The sequence below is a fragment of the Brassica napus genome, chromosome C2 (genome assembly GCF_020379485.1).
Source record: "Brassica napus cultivar Da-Ae chromosome C2, Da-Ae, whole genome shotgun sequence".
Classification (NCBI taxonomy): domain Eukaryota; kingdom Viridiplantae; phylum Streptophyta; class Magnoliopsida; order Brassicales; family Brassicaceae; genus Brassica; species Brassica napus.
The window spans coordinates 31,281,820-31,287,955 of NC_063445.1; the positions used below are offsets into that span (position 1 = coordinate 31,281,820).

The 6,136-nt window shown below is 40.5% G+C and overlaps 1 long non-coding RNA gene across 5 annotated transcripts; it reads left to right on the plus strand.

Annotated features, from left to right (window-relative positions):
• Positions 1-210: 210 nt before the first annotated feature.
• LOC106434884 lies at positions 211-4,198 on the plus strand. 5 transcript variants are annotated; one of them, XR_007319706.1, is made up of 10 exons: positions 211-1,969; positions 2,048-2,319; positions 2,402-2,490; positions 2,588-2,712; positions 2,819-2,896; positions 2,974-3,091; positions 3,169-3,321; positions 3,404-3,518; positions 3,604-3,708; positions 3,786-4,198. It is a non-coding gene; the product is annotated as an uncharacterized LOC106434884 (long non-coding RNA). The 5 variants fall into 5 exon arrangements; XR_007319707.1 differs by having other exon boundaries at positions 3,404-3,708; positions 3,819-4,198; XR_007319705.1 differs by having other exon boundaries at positions 212-1,969; positions 3,404-3,708.
• The last annotated feature ends 1,938 nt before the right edge of the window (positions 4,199-6,136 follow it).

Consider the following 6,136-nt stretch of genomic DNA (forward strand, 5'->3'; position numbering starts at 1 on the left):
TGAGCTTTCGTGGGGATCAGGAAGGTTACACCGACTCCTCGACATGCCCTCAACAAAATCTTCACGCTGCATGGAGTCGAACGAGTCTACTCAACGTTTCTCCATGTTTGTCCTTCCACGACCGGAGGACGCATCAGTTCCGGCGCCAACACCGGGAGATCTTCGAAAATCCCTTCAGGATGGTAGCAGCACGGAAGAAAGTCAGGAGGAGAAATCTCTCAGTCACTCGCTCAACCTCGACCATCCCTCGCACAATCTTGAGCGACCAATGCAACGGTCGCCCTCTCCTCACGCAGCTGACGCGCCGACTCGGCGACTGGGACCCGCTGGGGCGTATCCATATTCGTCATGTCCATCATAACTTCGCGATGTATCGCCTCGAAATCAGAAGGCAGGGTCGAGTTGACGACTCGCACAGGGCTCGACTCAGTTGCCACCGCCTTCCCTTTCTGTTCCTTGGAGAGCCTACCGCCCGACGACATGACGAGTTTCCAGAAATCTACAACTAAAAAGGGCTAGAGAGAGAAGCAGAGAGAAAGAGAGAGAAAGTACCTGAGTCGGATGAAGAATGAAGAGAATGAGAGGCGAGAGGGGTATTTATAGGGAGGAAGCGCTGCACGCCCCGATGCGTCATCATTAGGCCTAGATGGGCACATTTAGGCGCATGGAGTTCACATCGTCTTGTGACGGTTCGACTTCTCGAGGTAAACCGAGACCGGTTTAGACCAAGACTAGCGGCCTTGATTAAAACCAAAGAAAACCGCCGGTTCAGACCAAACCGTTGAAATCACGAATCGCGAGCAAGCAAGTCGCGCATAAGGTCGAAGAGTCGAGCGAGATCACGAGTCCAGAACAATTATCTTGCAGACCCTACTTCCAAATTCGCTGAGTCGGCTACGCTACTCACCAGCGAACTGGGGGGACTTACTCTTGGTATGGGCCTGACCCTCCCAAAAGGCCCAAAAGATAATTGTCCTAACACATGACCACAATGGAGAGATTCGGTTCGTCGACTTGCGAGCCAGCGATCGGCTCGACTCTAGACTGCTGTTAGCCGACGAAGCGAGCGACCGGAAGTCGTCGGCTCGACGACTCGAAGCAGCGGCCCGACATCTCGGTCCAATCGACGAAAAGGCCCATTAGGTCAAGGAGAGCTAGGTTAACGCATGACCGCTTCTAAAAGGAGAGGGAGAGGCAGCAAGGAAGGGATCCGCAAATCACTACACACTTACTTTCGGCTAGAAACTAGGGTTTGATTTCTCTATTATCGTCGACTTGTATCCTCCGGCGAACCAGCTTTCGCCGGTTCATTTCCTTGTTTCTCTTCTCTTTGTAACACGACTAAGCAGTCTCTTGATCTAATAAAACGCCTTTGTTTTGGCCCACCGACGAGTCCTCGTCTCTTTCATTCACTAGTTTGTTGACAAGTTCTCAGTTCAAACAATGGCCATTCTCTTTTTTGGATACTTTAGTCTGTCCATGGGCTCTGGGCTCATATTTTCCTCTAGAAATTTCTGTTTGGCCCATTTTCTTATAGGGTTTCTGAGTTTAGCCGTCGAGATTCTTCTTCTCCTCCATCCTGTTCCTCTTACTCTTCCACAGTCGGAAACTTCATCTCTGTAACGTATTCCGTTTCTTTCTTTAGTCTCATCATTTACTTCTCCCCACTACTCATCCCACTCTCTATGAACTAAACATCATCATTATCATCAGCGGTAACTGCTTCAAGCTCTGCACTATAAATACCTTCTTTTGCTTCGATGAAGAGCCACAGTTCACTGAAATCTCTGACTAAAACCTTTATCAAAGTTTGATATCAGAAATGGCTTCCTACACGCCGCTTGCTAACTTGAGAACCGGTCGCTGTTCCAACACCGCTGAGGTCCGGCTACTGAGGTTTTGGGAGGCTCAGAATATCAGGAAAGGTGGGGAACTGATGAGTCTCGACATGCTTCTCTTGGATGAGCAGGTAACTCTTCCGTTGAGTATATTTTCAGACAGATTAAGATTCAGTGCTTGCCATTTGATTATTCTCTCTCTGAAACAGTCGACGCTTATCCAAGGAACAGTCAATGCGGCTCGACTCGACACGTATCGAGAACTTTTTGTTGAAGGATCTGTGTACTCGCTTAGTGGTTTCGACGTTACACGTAGCGACAACAAGTTTCGTCTCTCTGATGCCCCTGTCTCCATTCGATTCACTGATGGTACAGTCTGATGAGTTAACAGAGTTTGATAAGTCGATACCAACTGAGATGTTTCGATTCCAAAGCTACGACCAGCTATTGGCACTGGCAGATACCAATAGACAGCTACCAGGTATGCTTTTGCTATTCTACATCTGACAGCTGGAAATGTTGTGATCATATTATTCACTGAACTGTTCTTGACAACTTGCAAGATATACTTGGAGTTAAGTGCTATCAGGAGCACCATCAATAATGGAACCCAGGGTTCGTAGCGTGTCATGCTTACACTACGTATACAAAGGTACTTGCTACAGATGAAACTAAAATGTAGATTATCGTTTTTGACTGTATATCTTAACCTAAACTGAACGAATAATCTTACCATTGAATGTAAACAGGAACGTCAATGTGTGTGTTAGCCTGTTTGACGGTTTAGCTTTCGCATTTGCTGAGAAGATGACAAGAAACGGTCGTGAGCCAAAAGTTGTCTTGATCACTAGCATCAATCCCAAGGTTGTTGGAGGTGAGTTATATGGGAATTGATTTTACTCTACTGCCATAATTCTGAAGTTTCCTACTGTATCGCTTCCAAAGTGATCTAGCATTTTAATTAGATTTCCTCTACACAGGTCGATTATTCCTCAATGGGACTTCTGGGACCCACATCTACTTTGACTCACAGCTGCAGGCAAAGAACGCTATACACAGTGAGTAACTCACATAAGAATATTAAAGATACTTTTTGATTTATTAGTTTCCTCACACAACATAACCGTCTGTTAAGGTTGTTTGGAGATGGCTCAAATCAAATATCATCTTCATCGAAGCTGATTCATGCTCAGAAGATAGTACCCCTAACTGTCTCTGAACTTAACCAATATGTCCTCTCAGCTGACCCTCAGGTAATAGAACGAAATATATTCAATCAGTCTGCCAAAAGTCACGCTATATTGTTTAAACTTAACTTGCTGATTGTAAGGTGATCGAGTTCCTTTGTACTGCCAAAGTAACTGGCATCCAGTTTGAGGAAGAATATATTGGTTGCGCAAGCTGTTCTAAGAAGCTCGTGAAAGAGGTCTCAGCCTTCACATGCCTCTCTTGTGATTAAAAAAAGCGCTGTCGCCTCACTCAGGTAACTGTCCTATTTGAAAATTCTGACCCATAAAAAAACCAACGCAACCCTAATCTCGATTCTATAACGTTGTCGACTACAGGTACCGTGTGGAGCTATCTGTGGCAGACAATACTGGGGATGCAGTATTTGTTGCTTTTGATTTGGATATGGCTAAACTAACCAACATTCCTGCTGCTGAAGCTGCGGAAGTTATAGTAGGCTGTCCTCTCACCCATTTAGAATTACAATATAATTTATCTCCCGTATATTTTCAGTGGCTCAGCGTGCATCACTTTCCAGATTAAGTTAGGAGAGTTCAACTTCACTTTTAAGCATCAAACCTTCACTATCTCCCGTATATTTTCAGTGGCTCAGCGTGCACCACTCCCAGACTTTGTGGGCGATGTGATTTTCATAGACTTTCAAACTGATCTGCTATCTATTTATAATATGACTTAAGTTATTTGCTGGGTTTTGATCAGGGTGCTCAACATGATCCGAATGATGGGTTGCAGGTCCAGAATCCAATCTCAAGTTTGGTGCCGGTTTGTAACAGTAGCACTATTGTTGAGACCTCTGGTGGCATGGCAGCTGAACTTGGTGCAAGTACAGATAAGGAAGATCAAACTTCGTCATCTGCTGCACCAGTAGAAGGGCCTTCTGCAACAAGCACACCACCTGTTGAAGCAGAAGAGAGTAAGAATAAGAAGCCACGATTGGCATAGAGTCAGCTGAGTGTCGCACCCACCACCGCATTTACTTTTCTTTTTAAAATCTTTGTTTTCATTTGCTTTCTGTCTTTTTGTTTCCAACTTCGTATTTTAGACTCCATGTGGTGGTGCATGTTTTACTTATGAATCCAAGTTCTTCTCTTATTACAAATTCTTGGCTCCAATTAATTAGCAATGAAAATCTAAAACAAAAAATTCCGAAGGAAAAACGTAATGTTTGGGAAAATAGCTTAAAATAAATAAAATATTAATCATAAACTATTTTTGCGGCAGGTTACTAACAATATCATATGTTTAACTACAGACATTTTTTTCCTACACCTTCCTGTTTCATTGTAATCTATTACAATAAACAAACATAGCTTCCCATAAACATACATGCACCATAGCTTCTTTACTCTTTATTACAGTGTAGCTCAAAGATCCAATAGACTACGAAAGTTAAACTTGACTGGGTCATTGTTATATGTAAGAAAACCAATTTTTTTTTAAACCATAACTATGAATACATATACATGAGCCATAAACAAAAAAACTCCGAACAAAAAACATAATGTTTGGAAAAATAAATTAAAATAAATATAATATTAATCATAAACTGTTTTTGCAGCAGGTTACCAACAATATCATATGTTTAACTACAGACATTTTTTACACCTTCCTATTACATTGTAATCTGTCACATATTTACAAATACACAGCTCAGAAAATGACAAAACTGTCTATATATCTCTATGACCCATCCTCTGAAAAAAAGAAAACAATGCAAAGCTTAGCTATGACTCAATTGGTTATATTAGAGCATCTCCAACCCCACTCCATAATTTATTATAAAATAGAGTGGGAAATGGAGTAATAATTAAACAAAAAAGTGATTACTCCATAAATGGAGTAATTTGTTTTTTGTTTGTTCATCCCTCTATTTCTCACTCCATTTTGCAGTAAATTATGGAGTGGGGTTGGAGATGCTCTAAAACAACACTCCCTATACAAACTTTAGGATAAAGAGTAGAAGTATCTTGGTTAGCTAAACCATAGACTGTTTAACGGTTTAAAACTTCTATTTATTTACTCCAATATATTAGAGTCTAAAATAAATATTCAAAATCTTGAAAAATAATTAAAATTTGGAAATGTCCTCGTATTTTGATATGTTATCTAAAAATAATACAAATCTGAAGCGTTAAAAAGAGTTGTAAGACATATAGAAACTAAAATTATTAACAAAATTAGAAAGGAACATATACAAAACCGGAAAAAGTTAAAAAAAAAAATATATTAGATTTTTTGGTTCGGGTTTTGGATAGATATCGAGTTTCAATTTTGTAATTTCAATTCTACCAAGCAAAAAAAAAACAAAATAACACGAAAGACAACCCAGTCGTCGATCTTAAATAAGCCCTAGCTTAGCTACACGTCCTTCTCTTTCGCGTCTCTAACCTTCAGTTCATCAAGAGGCAAAGGAAGGGGAAATGTTTGATTCTGAAAACATGACGAGCAACTACGAGTTGTTCGAAGATACTCCAACGAACTACAACGACGTTAGGCGTCAGGACGCCGTCTACCACCCTAACTTCGTACCGGACCTCTGTGAAATTATTCGTGGTTCACATGTGAAGACACATCAGGGAGTACTTAATTTCGCATTAAACTCAGCTATTGCAACACACTTTCATGCTCTCTCTATGTCGATTTAGCAGGCTAAGGTTCTTAATATTTCAGGACTTGATTCAGTTACTCATAATCTGTTATGGTTAGAAATCACCTTGAATTATATAAAATAACTCAAATGAGATTCATGCAAAGCTTAGCTAGAGCTAAACCCAACATAACAACTAATACTACGAAAGACTCTTACAAATAAACACAATAAGAAAATAATACATAGTCTTGATAAAAAAGAAACTGTAACACGTTAAAAAAAACAATTCAACACAAACAAATAACTCGAAAACATTTAGGGGGTGTATTCAATCTAAAATTTGGGGTGATTTGATTTTTAATGAGGTTTTAGATGATTTTAAGGAATTGCAGAGAATAAAATGATTTTTGTTAAACCACTCTAGAATAACACCTAAAACCATGGGATTTGAGTTTTAATT